The sequence below is a fragment of the Eulemur rufifrons genome, chromosome 6 (genome assembly GCF_041146395.1).
Source record: "Eulemur rufifrons isolate Redbay chromosome 6, OSU_ERuf_1, whole genome shotgun sequence".
Classification (NCBI taxonomy): Eukaryota; Metazoa; Chordata; class Mammalia; order Primates; family Lemuridae; genus Eulemur; species Eulemur rufifrons.
This window is the reverse complement of record NC_090988.1, coordinates 442,820-457,832: the sequence shown is the minus strand read 5'-3', so window position 1 is coordinate 457,832 and position 15,013 is coordinate 442,820. Positions and strand designations below refer to the sequence as shown.

Genomic DNA, 15,013 nt, shown 5'->3' with positions numbered 1-15,013 from the left:
GGCCAAACCAATGTATGCCTGCCATGTATTGATTTATGACTTTACCTATAACCTCTGTCTCCCTGAAATGTATAAAACCAAACTGTAACCCAGCCACAGCGAGTCCACTTGCTCAAGGCTTCTTGGGAGTGGTTCCAGTTCATGGCCCTCAAATTTGGCTCAGAGTAAATCTCTTTAAAATTATTTTACAGAGTTTGGCTTTTTTCCATTGACAAGACTGACACCCAGACGTGGGGCTCAGAGAAGACTCAAGACCACCAAAGGAGCCGCACAAAGTCGGCGCCAGGTACCGGCATGACCGTTTTGGGCCCTCCGCTCAGAGCTTCTCCTTTGGTGGAACTGGTAAGTGGTCCTGAGCTCCGGACCTCCCATTTTTGGTTGATGGTCTTGGTTTTCTCTGAGCTGGTTCTTTTACTAAGAATTGTTGTTTTGGATCCTAGATAAGTGAGAGACTGAGTTCCTCAGCTCTGAAGAGAAGGGGGATCTTAATCACCTCCCAGCCTTGGCAGCCCTGGGTGACCGGGGTCCTGAGTGGGAGTTGCCTGGGGCAATTCCCCAAGACTGGAGTGGCCCTATAGGGATCCCCCCAACAAATTAATTAAGAGAAGACTCCCCTAGGAAACGCAGCAACTTGGCACCTGGCCTGCCCAGACGTGCGGCCCTCACTACCCAGGCAGCCAGCGCAGTCGGTCCCTGGACGACCTGGCAGGCACCACCGAGTGCCTCCTGCCGGCCTCCTCAGGAGCCCGGCTGCTACAAGGCCTGCAGCGTAGTGGGCTCCTGGGTGTGCCCACTGCCCCTGGCACGCAGAGACTCTGAGAATGTCTATGAGGCCATCCTGGACGTGCAAGGCCAGCAGCGGGAGGAGAGCCCGGAGCAGCAGGTGCACAGCTGGGCGCTGGGGTAGAGGGGGGCGGGTGGCAGCGCCTGCACGAAGCCGGGGTGCGAGGAGACCTGCTCAGCTTAGCGTCCCACTAGACGCCCGCCACTGTGTTCACCGACTTCGGGCGAACTCACTTTCCCCAAACCCAAAATGAGAGTGGTACAGGCTCACAATCTCTTCTCTGCAATTCCCAAGTGCCAAAGCTCCCTGGAAGCCCAAAGGATTTTGTAATTCACCCGGTGACAAAATTTCATTTGAACCAATACGAGGATGTTGACAGTCTTTATCACACTTGGCATGAATATTCATGTTTTGCTACAGAAATGCAACTAAGCTTAATCTCAAGGTGCAGCCCGAGCCCTGCCGGGAGGTTATGTAACCTCTGGCGGGTGTGTGCTGTCCTGCAGCCGGTCTGTAGTCCGAAACGCACCTGGACGTGGGGTGGGGCTTGCGGCCCTGCACTGGCTCCAGCGGCCTCGCCTCCCTCCCGGGAGCTTGGGGGTTCAGACGAGATGGATGTGAATGGCAGGCATCCGTTTCCCTTTTGGGCTGTTTCCAACATTTCAGTTTCTTTCTTTCTTTCTTTCAAAAAACCAAAACCCAAAACCTCTCGATGAGTTTGTTTCAGAAAGAAGGCCAGTTATGGTACGGGCGAGGAGGCGGGGCGGTTCTCTCTTCCGAGTCCAGTTGTGTTAATTTGGGAAATTGAAAATAGAGCACGTTTTAAAAAACACTCTTACATCCTCAGAATCCTGCCGGGGGCCCTGACATCTCGAACTTTAGCAACTTTTCAGGGAGGGGCGCCCTGAGGAAAACAAGATGCGCAGAAACCGTCTGACCCCTTCACCAGGGGCGTGATTTCCCACGGGCCGTTCACTTCTGGGGGGCTCACTTCCTGTCGGGGTCTCGGTTTGTTCCTCAGCCCAAAGGGAGGGGCAGAGGCTCGGATTTGACTCCCCTGGGTGCCCTGCCAGCTGCTGATGAGCCACCTAACTGCCCCAGCCCAGTGTTCCCGAGTGTAAGCACTGTACCTAAGGATCAGGGTTGTGGCGACCCTTAAATGGGGCGGGGCGCGGAAGCGCTGGGCAGTAGCGGGCGGTCCCCTCAGACGACCTGGGGTCCCCCTCGGCGCTTCCCTTCGGGTCTGCACAGCCTTCACTGGGGTTTCTTCGGGGGCAGCCCTCCCCCTGGTGGCCAGGGTGGGGAACAGCACCCGGCGGCCGGGGATGCAGGTGGAGCCACGTGCCCCATGGCTCTGCCAGCAGGCAGGCAGCTTCTCTGGGGTAGGTGGCTGGATGCCAGCTCTCCTTCCCCCAGAGCCCCTTCCTTTCTGGGCAGGCTCCCGGTGGCGCGCTCCCAGGCACATTCTCTGTCCCAGTGACGGTGGGAGTGTGCCTGCCCCTCTGAGCTGTGCCCTGGAGGTGGGGGAATGGCCTTGCCCTTGGACAGTGTGCACAGAGAGTGTGTGCTGAGGAGGGGCGAGGCAGCCCTTGACCATGAACCAGGGCTCTGTAAGTCTGCCCAGGGGCCAGCACCTAAGAGCCCAAACCAAGAAGGAAGGAGATCCCCCAGGTCCTGGCATCTCCAGTTGCTGAAGGCAGGCGCGAAGGTGAGGATGAGAACGGCGTGTAGACAACTGGCCAGAGCCGCTATATGGCCGAGGGTGGAGCCTTCCCCAAGTTTAAGTGGATGGGCAAGAGCCAGGAGACTGGGAGGCTGAGGATGGGGAGGAGGGGGCTGCTGAGAGGGGATCCTGGGAGAAAAGATGAGGGAGGGCCCAGAACAGAGAGGCAAGGATGTGAGGAGGGAGGCGACCAGGGTCACTTGGGAGGGTGAAGGGTGCCTGTCTGCAGGGCATCAGCTCAGGGCTTGGGGCAGGCTACTCGGCAGGCCCAGGGCACCCCCAGAAGAGAGGAGCCTCTGCCATGTACGGCTTTTTACAGCCTTGTCATTCACCATTCACTCAAATAGTACATACTGAGCACCTGGTGTGTGCTGGTCACCCTGCTGCACACTGGGGACCCAAAGCGTCATAAGACACAGTCCCAAAGGAGCTAACAGTCCCGTGGGCTCTCATTCAAAGGCTTGCACCCAGGATTAAGCTCCCGGCATCTTGGAAGGCAGGCATAGGTACCCCAATTTGCCCTGAGTACAAACAGGTTCAGAGAGGTTTAGTGACTGGCCAAAGGTCACACAGCCAGGAAGTGGCTGTGTCCAGGTCAGTTCTGGGCCCTACTTCAGCCAGGTAGCCTTCAGGGTTAGCCACCCTGTTACCCTCAGCAAGAACAGTACAAGCCAAAGGCAAACAAGTGCTCACTTTTCTGCACACACCTATGTGCCCAGCCCTGTCATGGCCATGAATTCCAAACCCTGACCTTGCTATCTGCAGCTGAGGGTGCAGTAGGAGAATCTGACATCCCACGAGAGGGCAGAAGCAAAGGCTTCTGAGGAGGGAGAGATGGAGGAGAGGGGGTGAGCTGGGTGGACACCTCTCCTCCAAGGTGGCCACTCAGGGAGCCAGGGAAGCCTGGTGAAAACCTCTGAGGCCCCTCCCCCGAGACCACAGTCCTTATTTCTGGGTGTGGTCACCGTCCCACCCCAGAGGCGGGAGAGCTGGCCGGGATCCCGCTGCTGCTGCCGGACACTGGCCACTGGGAGGAAGAGTTACGGCCCAGTTGCCACTTCTTACACAAACAGCCCAGGAGGCGCCACACCTGGGCAGGCGGCCTGCACGGGAAGGAGCCCAGGGCCCTCGTCCTCCCTCCTCCAGGAACTGTGAGTGGACCCCTCACCTGGGGAAGGAGGCGGCCACGGTTTCCTGTCCTCCCCCCTCCCCAAGACTCCCCACCAGGCCCTTCCCTATCCCGTCCAAAAACTCACCTGGTGACCCCTCCTCTCTGGATCGCAGACCCGCTCCCACTTTCTGGGGCAAACTCCAAGGGAAGCCTGAGGTGGCCGTGTCTGAGATACAGCAACTGGCCTCGGGACAGATCCACCTGTCCTCTCTCGGGGCCAGCCAAGGGTCTTTGGAAAGTGGGGTTGGTAACAGCAGGGGCCCTGCAGCTGAGCTGAGGGGACTCCAGGGAGCTCCCCGCCCCCCAGCTAGGGCAGCCCTGGGTTGCTGGCTGCTTTCCGCACACCTGGCCTGACTTTCCCCCTCCGTGACTCACCTGCTGCCCCAGGGCCCGGGAGCCCCGCTGCCCAGACTGTGACCTGGCTTGTGAGAGAGCAGGTTCTTGGGTCACCCCCCACCCCACATAGCTCTGGCCACCCGGAGCTCTCCCCACCTACCCCTCCGTCCCCTGCAGGCTGGGAGGTGGCCCCATGGTCCTCTGGGGATCTCCCTGGAGCCCCGGCCTCATTATTCGCCTCTCAGCCCCTGGTTCCCGGCAGCCCCAGGCCTCCTGAGATGGGCCCTTGACAAGCCCACCCACCTCCTCTCCTCCTTCCTGGGCCCCAGCAGTCGGCCTCCCTCTGCACCTATTTTCTCTGCCCTTCCTAGAGCTGACCGAGTCCAGCGGTGGGAGGGGACGGGCATCAGTACTGAAATGTCAGCCTGCACGGGCGGTCAGTGCCAGGCCCTGGGGCATGGGAAGAACATGACACAATGTGACAATGCGATACGCTGTGGTTGTGATATGATGTGGTGGCGTGTCTGCTGGGTGCAGGATCTAGCTGGGAGAGGAAGTTCTAGGGCTGCCTCCTGGAGGAGGAAAGTGTTGCCAGAGGTAAAATCTAAAGGTCTCTACAATTCCCTCCCATGAAACCCTCTGGACCCGGGGCTTTTTCGGTGGCAGATTTTTTTCTCAGTGTTAATTAGATCTATTCAAGTATCTACTAGTTCTCTAGTTAATTTTGGTCATTTTATATTTTACTACAAAAGCATTTGTTTTCTCTAGATTTGTATATATTATGCTTTTAAAATTTATTAATTGCTTTGTGGCCAAGTAAATGATTTTTTTCTAAGTTTTTCATAGACATATGGAAAAAATGTACGCTTTCTATTTAAGGGATTAAAGGTCCCTCATGTATCAAATCAAGTTTATTAAGTTTATTGATTATGTATAATTCAAAGTTTCACTTCCTTTGTATCCTTTTTGGTTTTTGTCTTTTATGCTAATTCTGATGAAGTTTTATTAAACCTCCCTCTCAAATTTCCCCTATAAAGTTCTTCTGGTGCTTTCATTAGTTTTTTCTTTTCATATTTAACGATGCTGCTTTTGGGAGCATGCAGATTTTGAGTATTCTGTCTTTATGAATTGTGCATTCCTGTTACTACATGTCATCTCTCTTTATCGTGTTTTAGTGCTTAATCTTACATTTTACCCTTCTATTTTTAATACGGCCACTCTTTAGTTTACATTATATTACATTAAAAATAAATCTTTTTATTTTCAACCATTATCATTTTTTAAACTGTATTTCTTGTATACATCATATCACTGCATTTTAAAACCTGAGCTGACTCTTTTACTAGGAGAATTCGATCTGGTCGAGCTTTATTTAATAACTGATAGGCTAATTTTATTTATTTATTTTCCACTGAGGAGTCATAAATTCTAGACATCCTATTTCACACCTGAAAACTTCAGCATGCATTTCTGAAAAGTAATGTTTGGTTTTTCATAACCACCCTACCATTATTATAGCTGACAAAATTAACATTCATTCCTGAATGTTTCTAAGACCTGGGCTATAGTCAAATTGCCTCCGTTGTCCTAACACATCTCTCTCTCTCCCTCAGTCTCTCTCTCTCCTGGTTTGTTTGCACCAGGATCCAGTCCAAGGTCGTGCCTTGCTTCTGGCTGTCTCTGTAATCGCTTTTGAACACCCCCCACCCTTTCCTTTGCCTTGACGCTGACTCCTCAAGAGACCAGACCAGTTGCCCCGTGGGGTACCTGTCTGTCGTGTGTGCTGGCTTCCTTGTGGCAGCGTTTCCCTGTTCTAACCCGTGTGACCTGTGAAGCGGTAGGGTCTGAAAGGTTCAGGCTCGGGGATCCCCAGGGCTCAGCGACAAGATGACGCTAAGGAGGCAGGAGTCACAGATGATTCTACCTGAGTAACAGGTGATGCTGACACGAGAAAGGGAGACAATTTGATATTGGACATCTTCCCAGGCCTACAAAGGACACTCGGCAGCAGTTGGATGTGTGAGCCTAGAGGGGCTGTGAGTTGGTGACCTACAGCTGGTCGGGCTCTCACAGGCGGCAGAGCGAAAAGCCAGGTGAGACACCCGGCACTGAGGCCGTGGCAGAGGCGGCGCAGCCCCGGCCCAGTCGGGCTGAAGGAGGACCGGATCTGTCATCAAGGGAGTGTGGAAGGCCTTCCGAGCAGGGGGCTGGTGTCTAAGTGAGGGCCAGAGAAGTCAGCTCTGAAAAGGAGGAAGGGAGAAAGGAATCAGTCGGTAAAAGGCCATGCGAGCTGGGCCCAGGGAGCACCCAGGCCACTTCTTTGTTCCTGCCCAACATCTTACTTGCCTCTGTGAGTACACAGCTGTGAGATCTGGGTTATCGATATCTTATTATTGGTAATAAATATAATTAATCCAATTGTCCCATCCATCTGCAGCACTAAATACTTTGAAAAGCACTTTCAAGAACATTTCCTCATTCTATATTCACTACAATTTCTGGAATGGGCAGAGTAGACATTTTATACCCGGGGAAACTGAGGCAGGGAGGCATTGTGACTTTCTGAAGGTCACCCAAGCGGCAAGTGGTGAAGTCAGGACTGTGTGACTCCAGTGGTCCTCTGAAAGTCACGTCTCCTTCCTCCTTCCCTAGGTGGACGAACCCCCGGAGCCCGTGTGCGCCAACGTAGAGAGGCAGCGTCCGGCCACTTCGCCGGGCGTTGCCGCGGACCCCCACCCCAGCCCGGTGTGGGAGACTCACACAGGCACCAGCACTGGGCGCCCCCAGCACTACAACCCGGACACGGGCGTGACGACCTGGGAGTCGCCCTTTGAGACTGCTGAGGTCTCCGCTATCCCAGCCACCTCCCCAACCTCCGTGGGCAGCCGCGAGAGCCTCGAGACCGAGTGGAGCCAATGCTGGGAAGAGGAGAGCCGCAGGGTCTTCTGCAGCCCCTTGACCGGCGACAACGCCTGGGAGGGGATGCGCCCGAGACTGGCCCCGGCCGCCCCAGGGACCAGAGGGCAAGGGGCGGGGCTATCTGCGATCCCTCTGGCCCCGCCCCCTGCTCCACCCGGCCCCAGGGACCCAATGGCAAGGGGGGGGCTGGTCCCTGCAGCCCCCCATTCCCGAGACGGACTACCCTGAGTTGCTGACCAGTTACCCAGAGGAAGACTATTCCTGTGGGGTCCCTCAGGAGCCCGGCCCCACCTCTCCCTTCACCACACCCCCCGGCTGGTCTTGTCACATCAGCCAGGACAAGCAGAAGCTTTACACCAACCACTTCACCCCAGAGCAGGTAGGGGCAGTGGGCAGGTGGACCCAGACAGCCGCGGGTGGCTCCTGTCTACTTTCCTCACTATGAGCTCCCCTTGGCACTCTGAACCGCAGCTCCCACGCAGACCCTAAGCCAGCCCAAGACTCGGAGTCGCCTGCATCTGCCTCTCCGAGCTTCCTGCTGCTGACCTGGACACCGGTTGGAGGGAGCCTTTTCTCTCCTCTCACGAGCTGGGTGGGGGGCCCTGATCCTCCCGCTCCCCACAGCGGGTGAGGTTGGAGGGCCAGCACGGGACACAAGCAATACTTCTACAGCCCAGAGGACTCCTCCGTCCGGTGGGAACTGCCCCAGGTAACCAGCTGGGGAGAGAGGGCGAGACTATATATGACAGTGTCTTCCTCCCCAGGTCCCTGTCCCTGCCCCTCGAAGCATGCACAAATCTAGCCAGGACAGTGACACTCCAGCCCAGGCCAGCCCTCCTGAGGAGAAGGTAAGGGGGTGGCATGAAGGCCCTGGCAGGACCACCGCAGAAGAAACGGGGAGTTTCTGGAGATCCTGGAGGCAAAGACTGGGTGGGACACATCTGTCTCCCCTGTGGCCCCAGCACTAGCCCCCAGAGGTGGGTGAGGCTGGGAAGTGGGAAGGAATCTCTCCTGCCGCTGCTGCCGGGAAGCAGGCGCCACCCACTCCAGCCAGGAGGCTGGGCTGGTACGGAGCGTTCAGTGGAGACACAGGCCCAGCCCGTGGGGGGTTGCAGCCGAGGGGGAGACTGGCCTCTGCCCTCCGTGCCTCACCCTCTGTACTCCCTGCTCGTTCCCCTTCTCTTAGATCAGGACCCTGGACAAGGCAGGGGTGCCGCATCGCACCAGGACGGTGGACAAGGGAAAGCGGCTCCAGGGAGAGCCCCTCTGAGCCTAGACCAGGGCAGGGTGGGCCTTAAAGATGAAGTTCACTCCCCACATGCCAGGCTCTTATTAATCTTCATAGTGACCTCATGAGAGGTCCTGTGAGGAACCTGAGGCACCGAGAGATTAAAGTGACTTGCCCAAGGTCACCTGGCTACCAGGTGTTAGATTTGGGAGTCCACCCCTCACAGTCGGGTGCCCTAGGCCTGTTCCTAAGCTCTGTGCCCTGCTCCTGGGGCTAGGAGGGGCCCTCAGCCTAGACCAAATCTAAGTCCTGCCCACCCGCTGCTTCCCCACTCCCATCTAGGTGGAAGCACTGGAGAGCCTCCTGGCCGGTGCTGGAGGGTGGTGTCCTGACGTTCTTCAAGGACTCACAGACCCCAACTGCAGTTGGCCTGGTGAGGCCCAGGCCCCCAGGGCAGGGACTCCCCCCCACCCCGGCCGCCCTGTCTGGCTTAGAACAGACTAGATCTGAGACAGCGGTCTGTGAGTGTCCAAGGAGCTGGGCCTTCGCAGGGAGCGGGTGACGACAGCAGGTTCACCCCAGGACAAGCAGTTTCAGCCACTCGGGGATGGGGAGCAGTCCTTGAGGGTGGACAGCTCGAGACTGGAGGGCGGGGAGGCTGGGGCTGGACACACCTGCTCACAGGGACGGGGCTTTGCTCCTTCCGTCCGTCTCCTGGGCGGACAGGCAGCAAGGGACAAGCCAGCCAGCAGGATCTCTGCATTCCAGGAACCGTTGGGTCCCTTTCACCCAGCAACCCCATCCTGTCCCTACAGCCACAGTGTGGTAGCAGGCCCCTCGGAGCTGAGGGCTCCCTGTGACCCTGCCCACCCTTCCTCCCTGTCCCACAGAGGCAGCCTTCCAGGTTCTGCACCCCTGAGTACACGGTGGAGCTGAAGGGGGCCTCTCTCTCCTGGGTCCCCAAAGGCAAATCTAGAAGGAGAGAAGGGTCGTCTTGTTGTCCAGGGACCCTCACTGTAGGCAAGCCCCAAGGAGGAGCACCTGGGAAGAGCTGGGGCTGGAATTCTCAGGGCTCAAGGCCATGGATTCTGTAGTTCCCTTCCCAGGAGCTGAGTTACTCGTCCTTGCCCTGGAGGGTGGTGAGAAGTAGAGGCCTCTGGGAGATGAGACCCTGTGCGCCTAGAATAGTGGCTGCTAGAATGGTGGCAGCATCCCAACCTGAGGCAGGAAGCTCCCTGGCCCTGGTGCTTACTCTGACGGGCTGGGCAACATGCTCTTTCTCCCCGGGTCCCCATCCTGCCCCTGGGCCAGAGCCCAGCTTCCCACTGGACTGGGTCCCCAGTGGGTAAGCCAGGGCGGTGGACGGGCTGCCAGGCTCCCCCAGCAGGCAAGGGTCCTCCCACGGCACGCCCTTCACTGTTCACGTGCTGTCTCATTTTTCTTTTTCTTTTCTTTTTCTATTTTTTTGAGTTAGAGTCTCACTCTGCCACCAAGGCTAGAGTGCCATGGCATCATCATAGCTCACAGCAACCTCAAACTCCTGGGCTCAAGCAATCCTGCTGCCTCAGGCTCCCGAGTAGCTAGGACTACAGGCACACACCACCATCACACCACCATGCTTGGCTAATTTTTAAAAAATTTTTTGTAGAGACAGGGTCTTGCTTTTTTGTCCCAGCTGGTCTCAAACTCCTGGCCTCAAGCAATCCTCCGGCCTCAGCCTCTCAAAGTGCTGGGATTAGAGACGTGAGCCACTGCACCCAGTCTAAACCTTAGCTCTTAAAAAATGTCTAGTGTGTAGCTCCACAAACATGGGATCTAGAGGCATGAGGCCAGTGTCTGCAAAAGAGCTCCCCGGAGGTTTAGTTAGGAGTCTCAGGGCTGTTGGATACTATATGATGATGGTAGCCAAAAGCATAACCTTGTACCTCGGCTCAGAAAAAGCCATTCTGCAAGGAGCCTGAGTGTGTAGCTTTCTGATGATTCACCAAGGTTCATTCAGTTCTAGAACCAGGATATCTACAGAGCAGAGTTGGAAAACTGGTTTCGTCTCGTGAGCTACTCTGATCTGGAGCTACCTTGAGAATTCTGGAGCCTTCTCCAGGCTTGGCAGGGTAGGGTTCTGTGATCAACTAGCAATGTCTGCTATAGTGTCACGTGGAGGAGGGACATCACATTTGCTAGCCATGTGCCTTCTCTGACCTCGAGGGACAGCCTTCCAACAGTTCTCTTATGAAGGTCATCTGTGGGCTTTTGATGAAAGTGTCAGAGCAGGACTTTCTGAGCTGTCTGTGCTGGCCAGGAGCAGGAGGCAGACGGTGCTGTTGGAAGCTGCTCAGGCCAAGGGGAGGCTGACAGTCCTGAGTGGAGGTCAAGGAACCCCCTGCCTCCTGGCTAGCTGGCGGCCACCCTCTCTCCACTCCAGGTGGCCTGTAGGCCACTCCAGGACATTCCTCAAGAGACAGCCCCAAATTCTATATCATCAAGGACAGATGGGTTACTGGGGCCCAGGAGATGTCCACACCAGGTCTTCCTAGTCACCCCAAAGCCACAGAAAACGTTAGTATCAGTCCCCCGAGAGCCGCTATACCCTCAGCCTGCCTGTGCGTGCGGCAGGATCGACGTGTCCTGCAGTACGTTGCTGGGTAGCTATGTAGCTTGGCCACATTTTGTTTTTTTAACCAGAACGAATCTGCAGAACAGCTTTGTCTTCTGCATGAAACTTTCAGATACGAGCTGACTATGTTTTGAGAGAGCTGCCACGGAGAATGGAGGTTGTTTTAGAAGTGTCATTAAGCCACTCTCTGGGGTCATCCCCAGCGGGGCCCCTGCCTGCTTAGATCACAGTGGGGCTGCGCTGGCCGCCGCTCAAGGGTCTCTAGTCATTGCAAGGGAGGTGGAGGGGTGGAACATGCGTTTTTCTTTTTTTCTTCATTTTTAAAGCAGTTTAAATATTAATAGTATTCATGTATGAGTTTAAAAGGACAGTCGAAAGACAGTCCTCTCTGATGCTAGAAGTTGTTCCTTGTTTGAGACAGTTTCTGCTGCCTCTCCCACTGGACCTAAAGGGCAGGATTGGCGGGGGCTGCCACTGCCCAACATTGACATTAACCCTGAACTTGGTCCTCAGAGCCAGAGGCTAGGGAGGATCCATCCACTCAGAAAGGGCTTGGAGCTTCAGGCCTGTTGTAGCCAGTTTTCTTCTGGCATTTTGTTTAATTTCTGCTTCTCGAATTTCTGCATCTCAGTAAAGTGGGCTGGGGGTCGAGAGAGGGTGGGGACTCCTGGCTGCTAAAAGAGGGCAGCACTCTAGGTCCTCAGTGAGCGTATGGGAGGGGCACGGAGGACACTCGCTTCCTCTGGGATCCGCTTTCAAATTCTCTCTCCCCACATCTCCTTCCCTGTCAGTTCCAGTGGCCGAGGCTGTCCCTCAGGAAGCTTCCCTTCCTTAGATTTCTGCAGGCCAGTGCTCTGGGTGAGGGCCACCACGTCCTTCGGGGGCTCATGTGGAGGTGGGTTGGGGTAGGGGAAGTTTCCCCGACAGCTGAGCCATGCAGATCTGCGCTCCACTGCCACTAGCTATGTGCCCATGAGGAAGCTGCTAAAACTCACTGAGCCTTGGTTTGGTCATCTGGAACACAGAGAAGCTGTCACCCACTGCTTTAAGTGTGTTGGAAGCCCTTGGTTCCATTAGACTCTGAGTTCCTGGGGGTAGGGGACAGGTCACCACCATCTCTGTACCCACCTGCCTCGGTGCCGACACCCAGGGCAGACTCAGGGAACCAGAGATGACCCAGTGATTTGTGTCCCTCTAGCTACAGGGTCGCAATGGCTCGGAGTACCTGATCCAGCATGACTCAGGCCATCATCAACACCTGGCACAAGGCCATTGCCCAGGGCATCCAGGAGCTGGTAGGCAGGGCCTGGGGTCTCTAGGGCCACTAGGGAGGGGTGGCCAGCTGTTATACAGGGCAGCTGTGCCCACTGTGGGACACAGGGAGCTCCATGGCACCAGTGGGCAAGCACCACTCCCTGCAAATGCAGTGTCCCCTGCATGGCTGGGATGGCAGGATGCTAAAGCAACTGCCTCTGTCATCTGTGAATCCAGCCCGGGGGTGGCCCTGCAGGCACCCTCTCCACGTGCGGTGGGGGCTCACCCTAGAGGAATTTCCCATTTTGAGGGAGGCAGGAGGAAAAGTAAATATTCTGGAAACCAACTTCAGGCTGGAATGGCAGGCTGAAACTAGAAGGTAAAGTTTGAAAGTATTGATTTCAAGAGTCTCCCATTTCCTAGGTTCAAAATATCAATTGTATAAGTAGAGATAGGGCAGGTCCCCTCTGACAACTATTTACCTGGAAATGACCTGGGGGTTTTTGACCCGTAATTCCCTATGAGCCAACACTGGGTGCAGCTTTTGGCTCTATTAATAGAGGTAGGAACCCAGAGCCAGAGAGGTGATGTTGGTGCAGTTGTCGGCAGTACTCCAGCCCCAGCCGGAATTAGAAGCTCAGAACTGGGAGCCACATACTGGGTTACGTCTACAGGAGCTGAGGAAAATACAGGAAGAGGGGCCAGGCACTGGGAGGTGGGTAGGGGAGGACAGGATGACTGATTCCAACACCTGTTGGGCTCCAGGCAGCTAAAGGAGGCCAATGTGCTGAGGTTTCATAGTAAAGGTGAGGGGAGTTAACCTGGGTAAGGGAAGAGAGATCGCTTTGCCTGAGGACCGTGCCTGCTAGGAGGGCATTTCAGGTCCCTTGCCCCGCCCCAGAAGGACCCCCAGCTGGCCCAAGGTCCTTCCTCTCTGAAGCTATGTGATTGTGGTCTGCAGACTTGCCCCCCGCCCCCGCGCCCCGGAGGAGGAAAGTGAGAGTGGCAATGTGGCCTTCGGGTCTAGTGAGCCCTGGGAAGCTGGCAGGAGAAAAGGATGACAGGCGGCTGAGTCCCAGTGTGTGCAGGGCACGGGGTGGGGAGCATCCCAGAGACCTCTCTCAGCGGGTGGTGATGCCCCGCTGGGGCCTGCCCTGCCAACAACCCAGATGCCACTGACAACTCACAAAGTCCTACTTTCCCCTACATCAGGTGCGCCCACCCTGGGCCCCAAGAGTCTGGAGAGCGCAAGTTTCTGCAGGGGCGGCCCACGCTGCGGTCGCTGCGGTAGAAGGGCTACATCAAAGGTACCGGCTTGCAGAGGGCACGCGCGGGTGGCGCAGGGCCGGGCGACGGCCGCTGGGCGGCGCTGACGAGCCTGTCCCCCAGACCAGGTTCAGCCGCGCGCTGGCCGCACTGTGCCAGCGGCAGCGGAGCCGGGTGCTGCGCTTCGTGCCCTGGTGGGTCGCGGTGCGCGGTACTTGGAGTGGGCTGGGCCGGGCCTCCTGCCAGGACTGAAGGATGGAGACCTCTGGGTGGGCGCAGGGTTGAGTGGGGAAAGAACAGGAGGCCTTGAGTAGGAATCACAGCAGGGGCTTCAGCCCCACCCCTCCCAACCCGGGTCCGCGCCTCCCTCCGTCCCAGGGCTGGACATGGACAGGCTGTACCGCATCAGTGGAAACCTGGCCACTATCCAGAAGCTGCGCTACAAGGTGGACCACGGTGAGGCCAGTCCCCATGCCTCCCTCCGGGGCCTGAAGGCGCTAAGGGGCCCTGACCTCCCTTCCTCCGCCCCAAATGAGCGTCTCGACCTGGGAGACCGACGCTGACGCTGGGAGGACGTGCACCTTATCACGGGCGCGCCGAAGCTCTTCTTTCCGGAGTTGCCCAGAGGTGGGGTGGATGGGGCAGGAGAGGAACTGTCCTGCCTAGGGCCACCGCCTTGGCCAGGCTCTGTGCCACCATGCTTGCTGATCCCGCTCCCCTCGTAGAGCCCACCCTCCTACTCCTCCCTCCCTGTCTGACTCCCTCCCTCTGATCCTTCCCTTGCTAGAGTTGCACGACCAGGCCCAGCGCAGCCACTGTATGCGTGACCTGGTGGGTTCGCTACCCGCCCCCAACCGCGACACGCTGCGGCTGCTCTTCCAGCACCTGTGCCGGTGAGCTGGACGGGTGGGTGGGAATGGGGTGGCGGGTCCTGGCAGGACCCCCTCCACGGCTCCCCCTAGCTCTGAGCCCTGATTCCACCTGCCTGGCCGCAGGGTGATGGAGCACGGCAAGCAGAAACGCATGTCGGTGCAGAGCGTGGCCATCGTGTTCGGGCCCACGCTGCTGCGGCGGGAGGCAGGAGACCAGCATGCCCACGACCATGGTGTTCCAGAACCAGGTGGTGGGGCGCATCCTGCCGCAGTGCTCGGATATCTTCCCGCCGCACTGACTGCGGACCTGCGACTGGGGGCGGCTAGAGGCCACCCAGCTGGACTTCAGGAGACCCTCCGCCTCCCCCGCGTCTGCAGGCGGTTGTGACATCCTCACCTCTCGGTTCCGAGGCTATGGTGACCCCTCGTGGGCAGTTCGCAAAATGTGATTTTTTTTTTTCTGAGGCATGTCCTGTTTGGGGTTAATTGGGTTCTGCTTTGTATCACAGTGTCGCCCCCTGTGCGCATGCCACAGTGTGCGGCTGAGTGTTCTGGGAGAGACCATCCTGGGAGGAGAAATTTGGTGAGGGGGCTTCTCGGCTTCTTCGGGCCTTCCCCTGAATGAGGTCCTTCACCAAGACCCCGTGTGTCCCAGCCCTGTGCGGACCGTGAAGCAGCTAAGACAACTGCCCCGCTGCCCAAACAGGACTGACCCGGCCTCCAGCGTGGGGAGCCGGACCTGCCCTCCTCAGGCCTCAGGGATGATGCTGCCTCGGGCCCACCGGCAGGCTGGCTGCGGCCCAGTTTCACCTGCTTTCCTGTTCCAGCTCCATGCTCCTGCCCTCC

At 57.2% G+C, this 15,013-nt stretch overlaps 1 pseudogene; it reads left to right on the top strand.

Annotated features, from left to right (window-relative positions):
- Nucleotides 1-294: 294 nt before the first annotated feature.
- LOC138383625 (rho GTPase-activating protein 27-like) lies at nt 295-14,466 on the top strand (annotated as a pseudogene).
- The last annotated feature ends 547 nt before the right edge of the window (nt 14,467-15,013 follow it).